We start from the raw sequence: 16,951 nt of genomic DNA on the forward strand, positions 1-16,951 counted from the left end.
CGACTGGTAGAACACAGTAGATCATGAAAAATCCAAATCCAAGATGACCGCAGTTCCCAAATAAACAAATACTTTTCAATGGTTCCATTCAGCTTGCCCTGTTTGTATGTATGTTTGAGTATTTGTAGGGCTGTCCGCCATTGATAGAAAATTGACCCCGTTCCTGTTGTACTGTCAATATAAAACTGCGTTTCCCATGATCTTGAAAAATTCAGTTTGTCCATCTTAGATTTGCATTTTTCCTAAATTACTGTCTACTAGTTCTACTAGTCAAGCCCTTTCATTTGATACCCATATTGACGGGGTTGTGAAAAAAATATATATGGCGCCATCTTGTGGTGGCGGCCATGTTGGATTTGCATTTTTCATAAATAACTGCGTTCTACTAGTCAAGCCCTTTCATTTGATACCCATATCGATGGGGTTTTGAGAAAGTATGAAATCCGCCATTTTGTAATGGCCGCAATTTTGGATTTTCATTTTCCATAATTAAGTTTATCAGAAATTGTTCATACCAAATATGAAATTAATCGGTTCAGTAGAACTTGAGATTTTGGAAAAATAGGCTCGAGAAAAACACATTAAAAGTTTTGAATCAGATTAGATACCACATCACTAAACTAGCTATTACTGGGTAAATAATTGAATTGAAAATAACCATTGTAGATCGTATAAAGCTCGAAAATCTTTTTTCAATATTTTTACATGATTTTGAAATCACTGACAGTGTGGATGACACACTGAATACTCTTATCACATCCTATAACAATTTGTTATTTGAGTTTATCAAAATCGTCAAAATTAAGGTGAGCATTGTCCATGGATGACTTATAGTCTTTGGAAGCTGATACAGATAACAACTATCTCAAAAAAGTGAAAAGCTGTCCAAATGATATACACGTTAGAGAAATGCTAATTCATATATCCAAAAAAGTCCGAATTCTGAAGAACCGGTGCAAAAAAGAACATTGTGAAAATATCCTTAAAAGTTCGAATCATTCCAACGTGTGGAAAAAATTAATGAAATTTTCGGTCGCTCTAAACCTAGTGTCAGAATTAAATTGAAAATTGAGGCAAAATCAAAGATTCAGATCTTGATGTTGCCGAAGTTTTCAATCACTATTTCTCCAATATTGGTAATAATTTGGCCAGCCAATTACCTGTCAATTATTTTGATTAGTTGAAATCAGTAAAGTTTGTTGGTAACTCTATTTTTCTGAGACCTGCTACTTTGAGCGAAGTCAGCATCTTGATAAGCCAACCTCACGTTAAAAAAAGCAAGGGTTGACAGCTTTCCAGCAGACCTAATAAAAACAAACATGGGTCGGTTCTCTGAGATTATTTCAAAAATTTTCAAGAGAGTAATCACAACTGGTGTTTATCCTAATGCTATGAAAATCGCCAAGGTCTTGCCAGTGTTTAAATCTGGAGACACGAGCGACCCTTCGAACTACCGACCAATTTCAACGTTGTCTGTCATTAATGAAATCTTGGAAAAACTTATTACCAACCGTCTTATTAGCATTTTAAGTGCCAACAATGTTATGTACAAGTATCAGTGCGGTTTCCGGGATGGTTGCGGAACAATGACTGCTATTACCAAACTAGTTGATCAACTAATAAACGAAATTGACCAGAAAAAGATCGTGGGAGGATTATTCATCGATCTAAAAAAAAGCTTCTGATACACTTGACCATGAAATTTTCTTGAAAAAACCGTTATGGCGTAAGGGGAAGCTATCTATCTGATCGAAAACAATTTGTTTCAATAAACGGTGTTCGCAGTGGTTTACGACAGATCAGTATAGGAGTTCCACAAGGAAGTAATAGAGGTCCTCTACCTTTTCTGATTTTCATCAATGACTTTGGTAATCTGAAGCTCCATGGAATATCAAGGCTTTTTGCAGATGATTCAGCTTTATTTTACCCTCGTTTTAATATCCAATAAGTCCTAGCAGACATAGAATCAGATTTGGCGACTCTCCTGGAATACTTCAGCGTCAATCATCTTACCTTGAACCTAACTAAAACGAAATACATGATTTTTCACTCGCCACGCAAAAAAATATCTCAACACCCCGATCGTGTCAGGAACCTGTCTATTGAAAAAGTTACAACTTTCAAACACATAAGGCTACATTTAGATTCCTGTCTTTCATGGAATTCTCATATAGAGCATGTATCGAAAAAAGTTTCGACTCTATGTGGCCTAATGTAAAGAGTGCATTGTTTCGTACCGAAAGAAGCATTGTTGCAATTTTATTATGCGTGTATCCATTCCATCCTTCAATATTTAATTATTGTCCGGGGTCATGCTGCAAAATCAAAACTTAGAAAAGTACAAACGCTGCAGAATTGGTGTGTAAAAGTAATCTTCAATCTTCCTGTATTATATCCGACAATTGCAGTCTATACATGTTTACATCACTGAATTATACCAGTTATAGGCTTGTGTGACACTCAAACAATTGTATTTATTCATAAAAGCTTACACAATCCTAGTTTTCTTCACAACATAAGTTAACACGTTAAGCCCTGCCGTTTCCGAAAACCGTTTCATTTATTTTGACGACAACCGACTCATTAAAAACACGATCATCGAACGCAACATCGGACTACAGGAAGTAGGACGCCATGCTGCAAATGAATGTCAAAAAAGATAACGACAAGTTGGAAAGAAAAAAAATTAATACGATTATACAAAATTATTAAAATCATAGCTAACAATGGAAATACAAATTTCTTCATTACACGAAAATTAATCAAGCAAATGAAATCAAATTGAGCATATGGAGGTTTAAGGGTACAATGAATGTTTCTTAGGGCGGGGGGGAGGTGGGAGGGTGTTTAGCTGCCATACTAATGAAACACAAAATTTCTGCATTCACTTTTAACATATGCACCGGAAATGTCGGAAATGGCCCAGACGATTATTCTTTCGATCATAGTGAGTACACTTGTTACATTTGTTACTAGTAGGTAATTCGAAATATTATTTCAGTCTGCTGGACCTCAAGGAAAAAAAACAAAATCTGTCGATATGGTTAAAAACATCTCGAATGTTTACAGCCAATGTTGACGTAGGACTACGTCTTTCATTTCTATACTGGGGTGTAAATTGAAAGTTTCGAAAACGAAAGCGTTACGCTGGAGAATCAGATTTTGAGTGTTTATAGCTCCTAAGCAACTGAACGAAATGGTATGACAAACACTTCATTCGAAAGATAAAATGTCTACGCATTATATGCTCGTTACTTTTTGATCCAAAAACTTTTTTCAATAACCCTAAAATTGCTATCAAAACAGGCTATTGAAATCACACCAATCGGTATATAAACGAGTGCCGCTCGGAAATCCACTCAGTTATGATTCGATTCATTCGAATAATTATCTTTCAATATTCGATTAATCGAGCGAATTTTTATTTTTGTAATAATCACGTATCACGTTTTCATTCTGGTCGCGTGGTCTATCGGGATGTCGATGTTAGATGGTTGGATAAAAAATGTGATGAAATCACATTTCGAAATCACAATCGCGGAAAAATAAAGTTAGGACCAATCGCCGGTCAACGATTCGATAACACTGAAACGTGACGCCGTTACATCGTACTTCAAAAAGTTGGACGCTACTCACTTCGCGCTCGGAATAGAAAAACTCGTGCCACGCTATGAAAAATGCCTCCAACGTTACGGCGATTATGTAGAAAAATAAAAAATAAAACATAAATTACGAAAATCACCTTGTTTTTTGTCCTAACTTTATTTTTCCGCGATTTATGAGGCACTGAAACTTATTTTTTTAACGTCCCTTGAATAACAAAATTCATTCCGACTCCAACTCCATAGCCCTACTTCTAACTAGAATTCCTCAGACTGTTTAACATTTGGAAAGTGTTCAACAATCAACGAGGTACCCTAAAGCAGCAATTCGACCTATTCGTATTTTTAGGCAACATGTAGCGGTATAGAAGCACGTCGCATACAGTCTTTACATCGACGCAACACTAAACGACAGAAACAAATCTCGCGTAACTTTTGAAAAGGTCCTAAGTAACAAACGTAAACAAATCGAGTTAATGGACGCACACTATTAGTGCTCAATCATTGAATGCAATGCGAAAACAGCTGTTCAAGTACCTTTTTATCACCGATACAAAAAATGTCCAATGTACATTTTCGAATTTTAAGCACTCCACTAATGCTTCGGACACCACTTTCCTCTGACGCTCAATATGTCCGAAGTAACAAAGCAATCAAAACAACACGAAGTCGCACTTCGGACATTTTGATTTTTTGTTATTTTCGGGTGTTGATATCGTTTTCAGTGCAATTCAACGAGTTATAACAATATTGATCTGCTTTTAGTACGAAATGCAAGTATTTGAAGCGCTGTTCAGTACAATTCGCGGAACAATATTCCGGTCTTCAACTTCGTTTTTCTCGAGTTGATGTGAATGTTACATAGGACCTTTTCAAAAATTACGCGAGAAATCTTCTTGATGCATGCTACGAGTCAATTGTTGTTGCTTTTTGTGGTGCATCATTTTTCGACGAAATCGGTTGTGTTGATCAGTGTGGGCATTATCCAACATTAGAGGCGAATGAACTGCAAAGTTTAAAGCCTCTTAAAAACAAAGAAAGAAAGATTATCCAACAGCCAGCGGATCGGTGCGACGTTTGTAGAACAACATGGAATGAAATATAGAAAGAACGACGTCATTTATTGACGATTATAATAATTCACTCGAATTATGGAACAACAAAATACTTCGATACAAAGACGTGAAAAACAAAATAGAAAATTTACGCACTGCATTCCATCGCGAGCGAAAAAAAAGTGCAACAGAAAAATAGTAGCTCTTCTCCGGGTAAACAAACTAAATTGCTTATGAGCCATTGAGTTTTTTACTGGACGTGGACATACCCAAATCAACAATATCAACTGCTGGTAGTGACGAAGAGAACTTTGAGGTGAGTTTTCATTCGAGTGGAAATAAGTGTGAGTGTGTTTATTTTGGAATTCTGAAACATATATCTGAGAAACATCAAAAGTTAGGCGTAATTGTCCTGCCAAGGGACTCATATTTCATCGTATCGAAAATATTTCATGAATTCATTTTTGATTTCTTTAGCTTCAAAAGTTGACTTCCGTGCTCGGCAAGTCCTGCAAACCAGTTTCGTCCTGGATAGCTATTCCCATCTAGTGTTTCGATATCTAATGATCCTTGAGGACAGTGTAGCGCCTATACAATGTGGATAATTTCAGTACAATTCAAAATCTCTTGCTATCTTTCTCCATTCATTTTCAGAAGAAGGCATCTGAAAAAAATATAAATTATATGTTAATTTTTGTTTCGAACTCAAGTCAATTCATGAAAAGAGCGTTTCTAATTGTTCTATTTCCCCAAAAAAATTATTGAATGTTTCTAGCTGACCCGGCAAACTTCGTCCCACTAGAAATTTGTTTTTTGTTATCAATACCTTCAAACATTCACGTTTTCTTACTATGAGCAAGTTCATGGGTCCAATCGCAGAACTGTTCATTGATTGATCGTCTATTCGTCTCCGTTGAATTTACCTTTTACTATAAAATTCCTAGTATTTATAACAAAACTCATCATTATAATATCAGATTATTTTCAGACACAATTCTCGTTCAAGATTTTTCAACCACTTGTAAATAACATGTTGCTCCGTTACATGGAATAAATGTTTTATAATGTTTTAAAATCGGACAATTACTTCCTCGAGTTCTGCTCTTATCAAAACATCTGGCGACCCTTTTTTCGGTATAGATAGAAGAAGATATAGGAGTGCGTTTCATCACATTAAAATCCATTTCCAGTTTCGAACAAAGATCAATTTCGCTAGCGCAAACGGGAGGAGTGTCTAACCATCATAGAAATATTTATTGCACCCTAAAAGCTCCACATGCCAAATTTGGTTTCATTTGCTTGATTAATTCTCGAGTAATGCAGAAATTTGTGTTTCATTTGTATGGCAGCAACCCCCCTCCCCTCTCCCCCCCCCTTAGAGAGGGGGGTGGAGAGTCTAATCATCATAGAAACATACGAGGCAAGTTCGACGACGTGATATCGAGTAGAATGCAGATGGCCTTAAACCTAACACAAAATTGGTGTACCACAGAAGGTCTGAGCATAAATCCCTCGAAAACAACAATTGTTCCATTCACCAAAAAGAAAAAACAGCATCTGCAGTCTTTATATCTTGGGGGAGTGGAAATAAAATGCAGCGCTTCAGTGAAATATCTAGGTGTTATCCTAGATGCTAAACTCAACTGGAATGCACACTTAGATGCAATAATCAGTAAGGCCAATACAGCCCTATGGGCATGTTCTAAAATGATAGGAAGAACATGGGGTCTTAAACCAAAAATGGTAATGTGGGTCTACACTGCCATTGTGCGGCCTAGAATAACCTATGCCTCATTAGTCTGGTGGCCAAAGACCAAGGAGACTGTAGCTACAAAAAAGCTAAACAAACTCCAACGACTAGCATGCATTGCAATTACTGGAGCAATGCGAAGCACACCCTCGAAGGCACTGGAGGCTATCCTTCACTTGCTACCTCTGAACCAACATGTTCAGCTAGAGGCTAAGAAAAGCGCTCTTAAGCTTAAACAATGGAAAAAAATACTAGACGGAGACAAAATTGGTCACTTGAGCATCCTGAATCTCTTACCCGTAGGACCATCCTCAGAGATGAACAGTGATTGGATGGAACCTAGGACTACTACGACATTCCATACAGTGTAATCGAGCCTTCTCGTTCAATATGGAATGAAGGCGGTCCCAGTGTTCGTAATGGTTCAATCATGTTCTACACTGATGGGTCAAAAATGGGAATCAGAACAGGTGCTGGAGTGTATGGTCCCAGAACAAAAATCTCTGTAGCTATGGGAAACTGGCCAACAGTTTTTCAAGCAGAAATAGCTGCGATAATAGGATGCTCAAATGTCTGCCTTAAAAGAAAATATAGACATGCTAACATCTGCATATTCTCAGACAGTCAAGCGGCACTTAAAGCTCTAAATGCTTTTAAATGCTCCTCAAAAATTGTCTGGGAATGCATTCTCCTATTACGGCAACTAAGTCGGATAAGTTCGGTACAACTGTACTGGATTCCTGGCCATTGTGGAATAGAGGGAAACGAGCGAGCAGATGAACTTGCCAGGAACGGCTCAAGCTCACCTTTCACTGGTCCAGAACCTTTCTGTGGAATATCTGACTGTGTGTTGAAAGGTGAGCTGAAGAACTGCGAAGACCGGGAAGTATTAGCCAACTGGTTGGCGGTACAACTTAACCAGTCAAAAAAATTTATCACGCCGAGTATTAAAATTACTCAACAATTGCTGAGTCTTAATAAGAAAGACTTAGGCACAATCACAGGCCTTATAACAGGACACTGTCCGAGTAAATACCATCTCAAAAACATAGGTTTAGTGCAAGATGATATTTATCGTTTTTGTTATACCGAAAGTGAAACCTCGGAACATTTGCTCTGTAATTGTGGAGCTCTAACTAGACGCAGACTGCAATACCTTGATAAGGCTATTTTGGAGCCCAAGGAAATTTGGTCTGCGTCGCCGATCAGGATTATAAAATTTATCAAACAGAGTATTCCTGATTGGCACCTATCTCGCTATAGCTTTCAGTCTACTTCTTCATCAATAAGTAGTAGGTAAGCTTGAAGCGGAGTACAAAAAAATGGGATATACCACAATAGTTCAGAATAATGGACGCAGTGGGGAAAACAACAGGGGAAAAAAAAATCATAGAAACATTTATTGTACCCTAAAACTTCCATATGCCTTATTTGGTTCCATTTGCTTGATTAGTTATGCAAAAATTTGTGTTTCATTTGTATGGCAGCCCCCCCTTAGATAGAAGGGTGGAGAGTCTTACCACCATAGAAACATTTGTTGCACCCTAAAACCTCAATATGCCTAATTTGGTTTCATGTAGAAATTTGTGTTTAATTTGTATGGCAGCTCCCCCCCCCCCTTTGAGAAGGGGGAGGGGTCTCAAACTATCACGAAAACCTTCCCAGGGCCCAAAAACCCCTACATACCAATTTTCATGTTGACCGGTTAAGTAGTTTCCGAGTCCATAAGAATCAGACAGACAGACAGACAGAAATCCATTTTTATATATAGATAAATAATATTATTATTTCTCACCATTGTATTATTTGAGTTTGTTCATGCAATTATTCATTGTTTTATTGTAGGAAGAAGAACATCCAAATAATCAAGCAGACCTACAGGAAGTAAACAACAAACGTGAAGAGCAGCGTCAAAAATCTATTGCCCCTAAAAGAAAACGAAAGAATTCACCTATTTCGGATCGCGAAGAGGAGGCATACAGCATTTTGAAAAATGCATGTCAAAGAGATGAGTGCTCAATTTATGGAGAATATGTGGCTAATGAGCTGCGAAAGTTAAGCCATGTAGAGAGAACAATTAATCAGCACAACATAAAAAACGCATTATTCGAAGGGGATATGCGCAAACTTGATGAACTTGATCGATCTAGTACACCTGTTTGAAATTCTGAAAGTAATTGTTTCACTATTCTATCTTCCGAGACCGAGTATGTGCCAACTACTACAAGCGCACCTTTTGAGTATACAACTTCACAGCAACTGTAGTTACACTATTGTATCCCCAGAGCCATCGACATCTACAGGGTTTTCCATTTCGGGCTTCCGAAAGTATACAGCCCTGCGCTGACAACCGTTTGACATAGCTGTCAACCAAAGCGTTAGTTGTTGAATGTTTGCCATTTTACAATATGGATCGTTTTAGCATCGCACAACGTGTTAATTTTGTTGAATTATACTATAAAAATGTTTTTCGAGCATTACGGACGGATTTTGGTCGTCATGGACGGCCTACAGAGCACACAATCGCTAATGTAGTGCGTAAATTCGAACAAACTGGATCCGTAGCGGATATTGTGAAACCTGTGCATCATCGTAATGTGCGTTCGGGCGAAAATATTGCTGCTGTTGCTGCCAGTATGGAGGATGACCCGAATGTTTCGATTCCACGGCGTGCTCAGCAATTGGGCTTGTCAAACACATCATTGTGGCGAATTTTGCATTTGGACTTGCACCTACATCCATATAAAGTCCAACTGGTACAAAAATTAGAGCGTGGTGACCATGGAATGCGTCGGGCATACGTCGATTGGGTGAACGAAGAACAGCAGCAAAATGCTGAATTTTCGCATCAAATTTTCTTCAGCGACGAGGCACATTTCGAGCTCGGTGGCTATGTGAACACCCAAAATTTCCGTATATGGGGCTCAGAAAATCCACACGTGATTGTTGAGAGGCCATTGCATCCGCCAAAAGTCACTGTTTGGTGCGCATTATGGTCTGGTGGAGTCATCGGGCCGTATTTCTTTGAAAATGAGGACGGCGAGACGGTAACTGTGAATGGTGAGCGCTATGGCCGCATGTTTACCGATTTTTTTTGCCACCAATTGAAAATATAGATACGGATGACATGTGGTTTCAGCAGGACGGCGCCACGTGCCACACAACACGACCGAACATGGCCATTTTGCGAACGAAATTTGAGGGACGCACAATTTCGCGTTTTGGTGATGCCAATTGGCCGTCCAGATCATGCGATTTGAACCCGCTAGACTTTCTTTTGTGGGGTTATGCGAAAGACCGTGTCTATGCCAACTCTCCGCAAACTCTTGAACATTTGAAAGACAACATTTGTGAAGATATGACCGAGATACCACCCCATATATGCCGAAAAGTCATCGAAAATAACCTGTTTCGGATCAAGGTGTGCGAGGAAGGCCTAGGTGGACATTTGAATGATGTTGTATTTCACACATAATGGCATAAACCAAACTTTAATTTGAAATAAAAGTTTCATCGAAATTCGAATTCTAAGTGTGTTTTATTTCAATTTACTTTCGGAATTTAAAGTTGGAAAACCCTGTACATCGACATTGTCCCAATCTCAAAAAATACCAAGTAACTGATATGTTGGACGTTCTTGTACATTCTGAGTTCTTAATTATTAGATAAAAAAAAAAAATTTGTACTAAAATATTGTACTAAATCTTGTTAGAATTTCAGTATAACCATATTGTATAGATATTCGATTTGTAAAGAATAAAAATAGTTTCCTATACCAACATTTCCACTCACCCTGACGAAATCATTCGGAATGTCCATTAAAGCTCTGCATGCCTCTGGAATGATTCTAGAAATGCTTGGCTCAGATATCCGGAACGGATACATGTGTAAACAATAGCTATCACCTGTAGCCGAATATCTCAATGTCACTAGCAACCTCACATCAGGTGGTATTGATTCGCGAAAGTTTGTATCGATTTTTTTAATAATTGGCGAGATTTTTCCAAGTAAATATTGGAAATCCTCCATACTCATGCGAGTTAAGTTTCGGATTAAAGCTTCGTCTACCACAACCAGTTTGTTATATTAGGCTGTCAAAAAAGTCCTGCGGTATTTTTTTTGAATTTTCATTTGTTCATAAAATTAGTTACAATCATCTGTTTTAAGTCAAATATGCGCCGTTTTGTTCGATGACTTGTTCCCAACGAGATGCCAACTTCATAATACCCCTGTTATAGAAGCTCGCTTCCTTATTGGCAAAAAACTCGGATAGCCAATTTTCACAGGCCGCTTTTGTGGCTAACTTCTGACTACCTAGCTCGTTTGCCATGGAAAAAAAACAGGTGGTAGTCACTTGGTGCAAGGTCCGGACTATACGGCGGATGCAAAAGAACCTCCCATCCGAGCTCCCGGAGCTTCTGGCGCGTCACCAAAGAAGTGTGTGGCCTGGCGTTGTCCTGATGGAAGACAATGCGGCCTCTGTTTATCAAAGATGGCCTCTTCTTCATGAGTGCTACCTTCAAGCGGTCCAGTTGTTGGCAGTTCAGGTCCGAATTGAGCATTTGGCCATAGGGAAGCAGCTCATAATAGATTATTCCTTGACAATCCCACCAAACACACAGCAGAACCTTCCTGGCCGTTAATGAGGGCTTGGCCACCGTCTGAGTCGCTTCAGCGGGCTTCGACCACGACCGTTTGCGCTTCACGTTGTCGTTAGTGACCCACTTTTCATCGCCAGTCACCATCCGCTTCAGAAACGGGTCAATTTTGTTGCGATTCACATGCGTCGATACGGTCGAAGATGTTTTTTGCGTCAACGTGTGTGGCACCCATACATCGAGCTTCTTTGTGAATCCAAGCTTCTTCAAATGGTTAATAACGGTTTGATGACTTATCCCCAGCTCTTGGCCGATGCTACGGCTGCTACTATGCCGGTCTTTCTCGGCTAATTCAGCGATTTTGTCGCAATTTTCGACGACAGGCCTTCCGGAGCGTGACGCATCTTCGACGACCTCTACACCAGAACGAAAACGTTGAAACCATCGTTGTGCGGTGGAAATGGAAACTGTATCGGGTCCATTGACTGCACAAATGTTATTGGCAGCTTGAGATGCATTTTTGCCTTTGTCATAGTAGTACTGTAAAATATGTCGGATTTTCTCTTTATTTTGCTCCATATTTGCGACACTATAACTCACGAACGACTTAACCAAACAAAACACTGTCAAGGACTATATTATAGCGCGCTATAATATATCGCGCTTTCCAACAAGCTATAGTATGACTCGATACAATGAATACAACTAGAACTACGCGCTTACAACGACACCTCACGGAAATACCGCAGGACTTTTTTGACAGCCTAATATAATGGTTATACATTCACACACTTGTGAAAGAATTTCACTTGTGGAAGAATTGTAAACAGTAAACTATAAACTAATCGGTACCTTATTGTAATTTTTAACAGTTACAGTTTCGGGGATATTTTTCTTATAATGGACAATATCCACAAGAAAACAATAAAAAGAAAAGGAAATTCCTAGAAATTCGTTTATATTATCTTTTTATGCCCCATCTAAAAAAAACATTAATTCTTAGTTTACCAAAAAAACAGAGACAAAGAATATTAGGAATATGCAAACTTTATTTTCCAGAATCTTCATCGTCTGGTAATTATCTAGGAGGTCGTTATATATTCTTCTCTTCGATAAAAGACCCGAAAAACACGCATCAACTGCATGAAATGTAAAAAATATGTTTGTTTCGAGCATGCAGTTATGCTATATTCTGATTCTTACTCCAATGAAACCACAATCGATTAATACGTTTTTATTTTAATTTATAGCTCTTTATACTTCCATAAATTATATTCAGTTGCTTACTTTTAATTAATAACAGTGAAAAATTCGAATTTCGTTATTTTTGTTGGAGTATCAAAAATAACTCTATTTTGAGGAGGCTGAATAAGATGACTATCAAAACATAATAAAGACGAAGAAAACATATTTTTTGAAGTTTTTTCATTCAATCATACCCTCTTCTTCAAATGAATGCCAATAAAACCTGAAAATTACACAATGGCAACATTACAGAGAAGTTCAATTTTCGGTCTGTGACACCGTGCGCGAGTATACGTGTTATGATTTTACACGCGAGTACAGGAGGGTTAAAGAACGCAACATTGTGCCAATTTCAAATCCGACCGGATTCCGGAATAAGGGTTTATTTCACCGAAAAACACTTGAAGGGAATTATCTCAATCTGCGATTCGTTTCATAAACGCGACGAAAATACATATTTGTAGCGAATTGTAAAGGGCAAATCATTTACAAGAATGTTGAGTTAAAAAAAAACTTAGCAAGTGAATGGAACCCCGAAGCAGGTTTTCGCTTGAAGAAAGTTATGGCTGGGTCTGGTAGGACTGGAAGAAAATTTGTATCATGAGCTTCTACCAAGCAACTAGTTTCGATGAATTCCAACAAGTACTGCTAGCAGCTGAACGTATGGAAATCAACGATCCAGAACGCTTCTAGGACTCCACCCGCCTTACACACCAGATATTGCATCTTCAGATTATTAACTGTTAAGATTCTTGTGAGAACTTCAACTTACTGCATAGCATAAGTTCTGAGAGGATGGAATTCTCAAATTGCATGAAGGATGCTGAAATACTCAGGAAAAAACGGTGCATCTATAACCGAAAAGATGTAGGCCTACAAAATGTGCTTTTGGCTTTTTCCTTAGAATCAGCACGAATTTTTCAGGACAATATTTAGCATGATTTAACAATTAAGGGTTGTAGGTCAACGAAATCATCGATCACGATTATGCTGCAGATGTTTTGTTTTTACTAGGTTCATTAAAGCCATCAGGCACTACCGAACCTGTAAAAGCGAAAGTCATTGATGTTTAGACGAGAAAATTTTGTTTTCAAACAAATTGCTTGATTTCATTGTCTGATTTTTTGAAAACTCAAACAGCCAGCCAGCTTTAATAAAAATACTCGAGAATAAGCCCACAATCGATATTTTAAAATGGATATGGGGATAACGTAAATGGAATTCGGAAGAAAAAAAATTAGCTCCCGGAAAATGTTGAAAAAAAATCGAAGATTTCAAGACAAATCGTTACCATTGGTGAGACTATAATTTTTATCAATAAACATATGGAATAGAAAATAGAAACAAACTTGAAATGAAATTTAAGCGAAAAAATAGAATTTCTTGATTTTTTCCTCAAAACCAGAGGAATGTCCACGTGGACAACAGGGGGAGGGGTAGAAGGAATGTCCACGCTTGTCCACGAAGGGAGAGGGGGGTCTCTAAAATCATGCTTTTTTCTGTCCACGTTGTATGTGGACAGCCCCTAAGCTGCTGCCGCGACTGTTTGTAAAGACATGACGGCCTAAACTGCAGTTGCCTCAATGGAATCTCTATTGATGTATGCTATTTATATGCATGAACGACGAGGCGCATTCGACCTAGATAAACAAATTTCGCATGCGACTTTAATTGAATGTTGTACCACACGCCGCAAACCTGTCTTCAACCAACAAAAGGAAACAAGCATCATGTCATATGTCGTACAGTGTTGACTCAATGGAATTGAACGAATTATGAATTAAATTAAACTAAACTAATAGCTAATAGTACGGTTTGGTTAGCAGTTTGCTTTCATTCAGAATTAGCAGATTTCGGATAAACACGGAAGATAAAACGAAAATGTAAGTAAAGCTATGTAATTGTAAACATTGAATTAAAAGAATATATTCCAGCTTTGAAGCTGCGAGTTAGCTGCTATCTGGACGTTTTTCTTACCCCATCCGAACAGCTAATATAAATGAACTGAAAAATTACTCTTTGAATCATTATGTCAAGAGAACATTCATTAACTCTCAATATGACAGAAATGACAGAGATAAGTTAATATCCGAGATGAAATATAAAACAGAATTCTCCTCAAACAATTAGGTCATCATGAACCGTTTCCACCATATGAAAAACTGAAAAATGAGAGCAATAAATCATAACTTGGCTAATGAGTGTATATCAAAAATAATTCTATCTAACACAACATGCAATGGAGCGCGTGAAGAAACACATTCAGCCCATCATCACATGTGGCAAATACGAACGAGAGAAACGAAAACAAGGACACTGATCCCAGAACAAATATCGACCGAAATGTTCGAACTAATCTTAGTTCGATTATGCGCGAGCAAGTTGATTCAATGATTCGGCCTCAGTCATCGGAAAATAAGTGCAGTCCTAAGCGTTCCCGGAAGCGACGACGACGAAAACACACCAACCCTAGATTCGATTATAATAGTCACTAGCATAAACAGAGAGAGCACAACACGATAATCAAATCACTCTCTAAATATATGTGGCTGTTATCTCGGCGTTGTATGCTTTTGCCATCATCCCTGGCAATACGGCAGATATAAGCAGACCACCGAGATTGGAGCGAGGCAAAAAAAAGGGGGGACAAAAGCCCTAGTCGCAATTTCAGGCTTTCTTTGGTACATTCACGAGCTTGATGAGGATGGGGATGGGAAACGACGGAAACAGGCGTTTGCCGATATCTAACGAACCACGTCCACTGTATAGGTATTACTATAGTCTATTGATAGTACTATTACGATGACGGAGACGATGTCGGTGCCCTCGCGCTCGACAGCGCACTCCCCCCACATTAGCGTCTACTTCCTATTTCGATGGCGCGAGCGTTTCGCTACATGTTTTCCTCTCTTATTCAAGCTGGTCCTTATTATGATTAAAACCTGGTGACTGTGTCGAAGCGCCGGTCGGTATGCTAGATGGTAGCAGTTTAACGCTGCCAAAAGTGAGGTGCTGAGTTCGACTCCTCCCGAAGATCGATTCAAAACACTCGATACAGACTCAAACGAAAAGATGAGACAATATGTCAAAAAGAGAAAGCATGTCGCCACTAAAAGATCGGATCACCCTCAATATCACTTCCCGATGACAGTACAGTGATTAAGTTTTACATAACATCACCCAGCTGATACACACTTCACCCCCAACAATCGTCTACTTCCACTACAAAACCAACGATGCGAGGCAAAATCTCCTTTCGTTGTGTTTCTGTGTTTTGTTTTTCCTTCGCTCAACATGCCTTTTTACGACTTGTTTATGTTTGATGGAAGCGCATGAATCATCGCTGCTGGGAAAATACCATTCTGCACACTATGCTTATTAGGGGCTACCATTATCACCCGCGCGCACACACATACACACGAGCACTCCAGATTGGGTTTCCCACGCTTCCTGTCCACCTCAACACGACACAACACTCTAAAGTAGGGATTGATTTTTGTTACCATTCAACGAGGGAACACACTTCCGCGCACGCGACTCTTCCGAAAATCCTCTCGAGGGACAACTCAAGGAATAATCCCTCGCAGAATCCCTTAGGAAGAGGATACACAATGCAAACAATTGGCGCGCGGCGCACACATAAATTCACACACACACACGTGCACTGAGCCAATTCCACCTTCACGGAAATGGGGAAATGTAGCACAAAAATATCTTGGAGCTGTTTGTCAAGCGTCGGGATATGCACACCCCGAAATTCTACAGAACCACTCTCCAAACGGGAACCGATAGCGCAAAACCGTCGCAGCCACAGCACGAGATAACTTCCGATCAGAACAAAACCCGGCGTAGAACTGAGCGAACAGCCGAAGCTGGCGAGCTGTACGAGCAGCGTGCGAGACAACGCACACACAGAGATGTCGCCCACAAACACATCGATGCTTCGTCGTGGAACCCTCGCCGCTGATACGCTCCAATGAACCTCACCTGGCACTCATCGACCCTTTTGTCGTGTTTTGTTATGGCTGAAATTTGGCATGGCATGAACCGAGCCAAACGAATCTGAAGTATAATGAACTTGTGCGGGAGAGGAAGATGCGGGTTTGTTGTTTCGTGAGTGGTTTGTTGTGATGTGGGTTAGGGCACGAGCTGCTGTTGGTGCGCTAGGGTTGTGCAGTTTATCTTTAATCCAAACACTTAGCTTTGTTGCCATTATACAGTGTCTCATTACTCAACATGGTACGTTTTCGCAAAATTAATTGGATTTTTGACGTAAAACTACGTCTTTCATTAAGGGTGCCAAACCAGAAAACAGGTCACGTTTTTATGAAATAGAATTAACGTTAATAACTATTTTTGCCACGAACGGATTTTAGTGATTTACATACTAAACGAATTGGAAATTCCCTAAGATTTGTTCAATATGCTATTAGAATCCCCTGGTTTGTAAATGGTTGAAATTTATGAAAACTTTAGGCGTTTCCATATTTCCATACATTTGTTCTGTCCATTTGTGTGCTTTCCCGAACAGAGCTGTCAATAACAAGCAACTTATCGACGACCAACGAAGGGGAAATCGTAGGATTTGAAGTCGCCGTGAACAAAGGAAAAGTAGAAGAATGAAGGGGAATGTTTTCCTTGAATATAAACAGTGGATCTCGATGAGGCAAACTTTCATTCGGCATCGGACTGTTGAGCAAT

The 16,951-nt window shown here is 39.1% G+C and overlaps 1 protein-coding gene across 1 annotated transcript in view; it reads right to left on the reverse strand.

The window, feature by feature from the left end:
* LOC129766580 (ral guanine nucleotide dissociation stimulator-like 1) overlaps positions 1-16,091 on the reverse strand; it is a 98,566-nt gene extending 82,475 nt beyond the window's left edge. Inside the window, exon 1 of the mRNA XM_055767156.1 lies at positions 15,754-16,091. The gene's annotated coding sequence lies outside the window, so the exon portion shown is untranslated. The remainder of the gene's footprint in view (positions 1-15,753) is intronic.
* Positions 16,092-16,951: the final 860 nt, after the last annotated feature.

Source organism: Toxorhynchites rutilus, chromosome 2 (assembly GCF_029784135.1).
Source record: "Toxorhynchites rutilus septentrionalis strain SRP chromosome 2, ASM2978413v1, whole genome shotgun sequence".
Classification (NCBI taxonomy): Eukaryota; Metazoa; Arthropoda; class Insecta; order Diptera; family Culicidae; genus Toxorhynchites; species Toxorhynchites rutilus.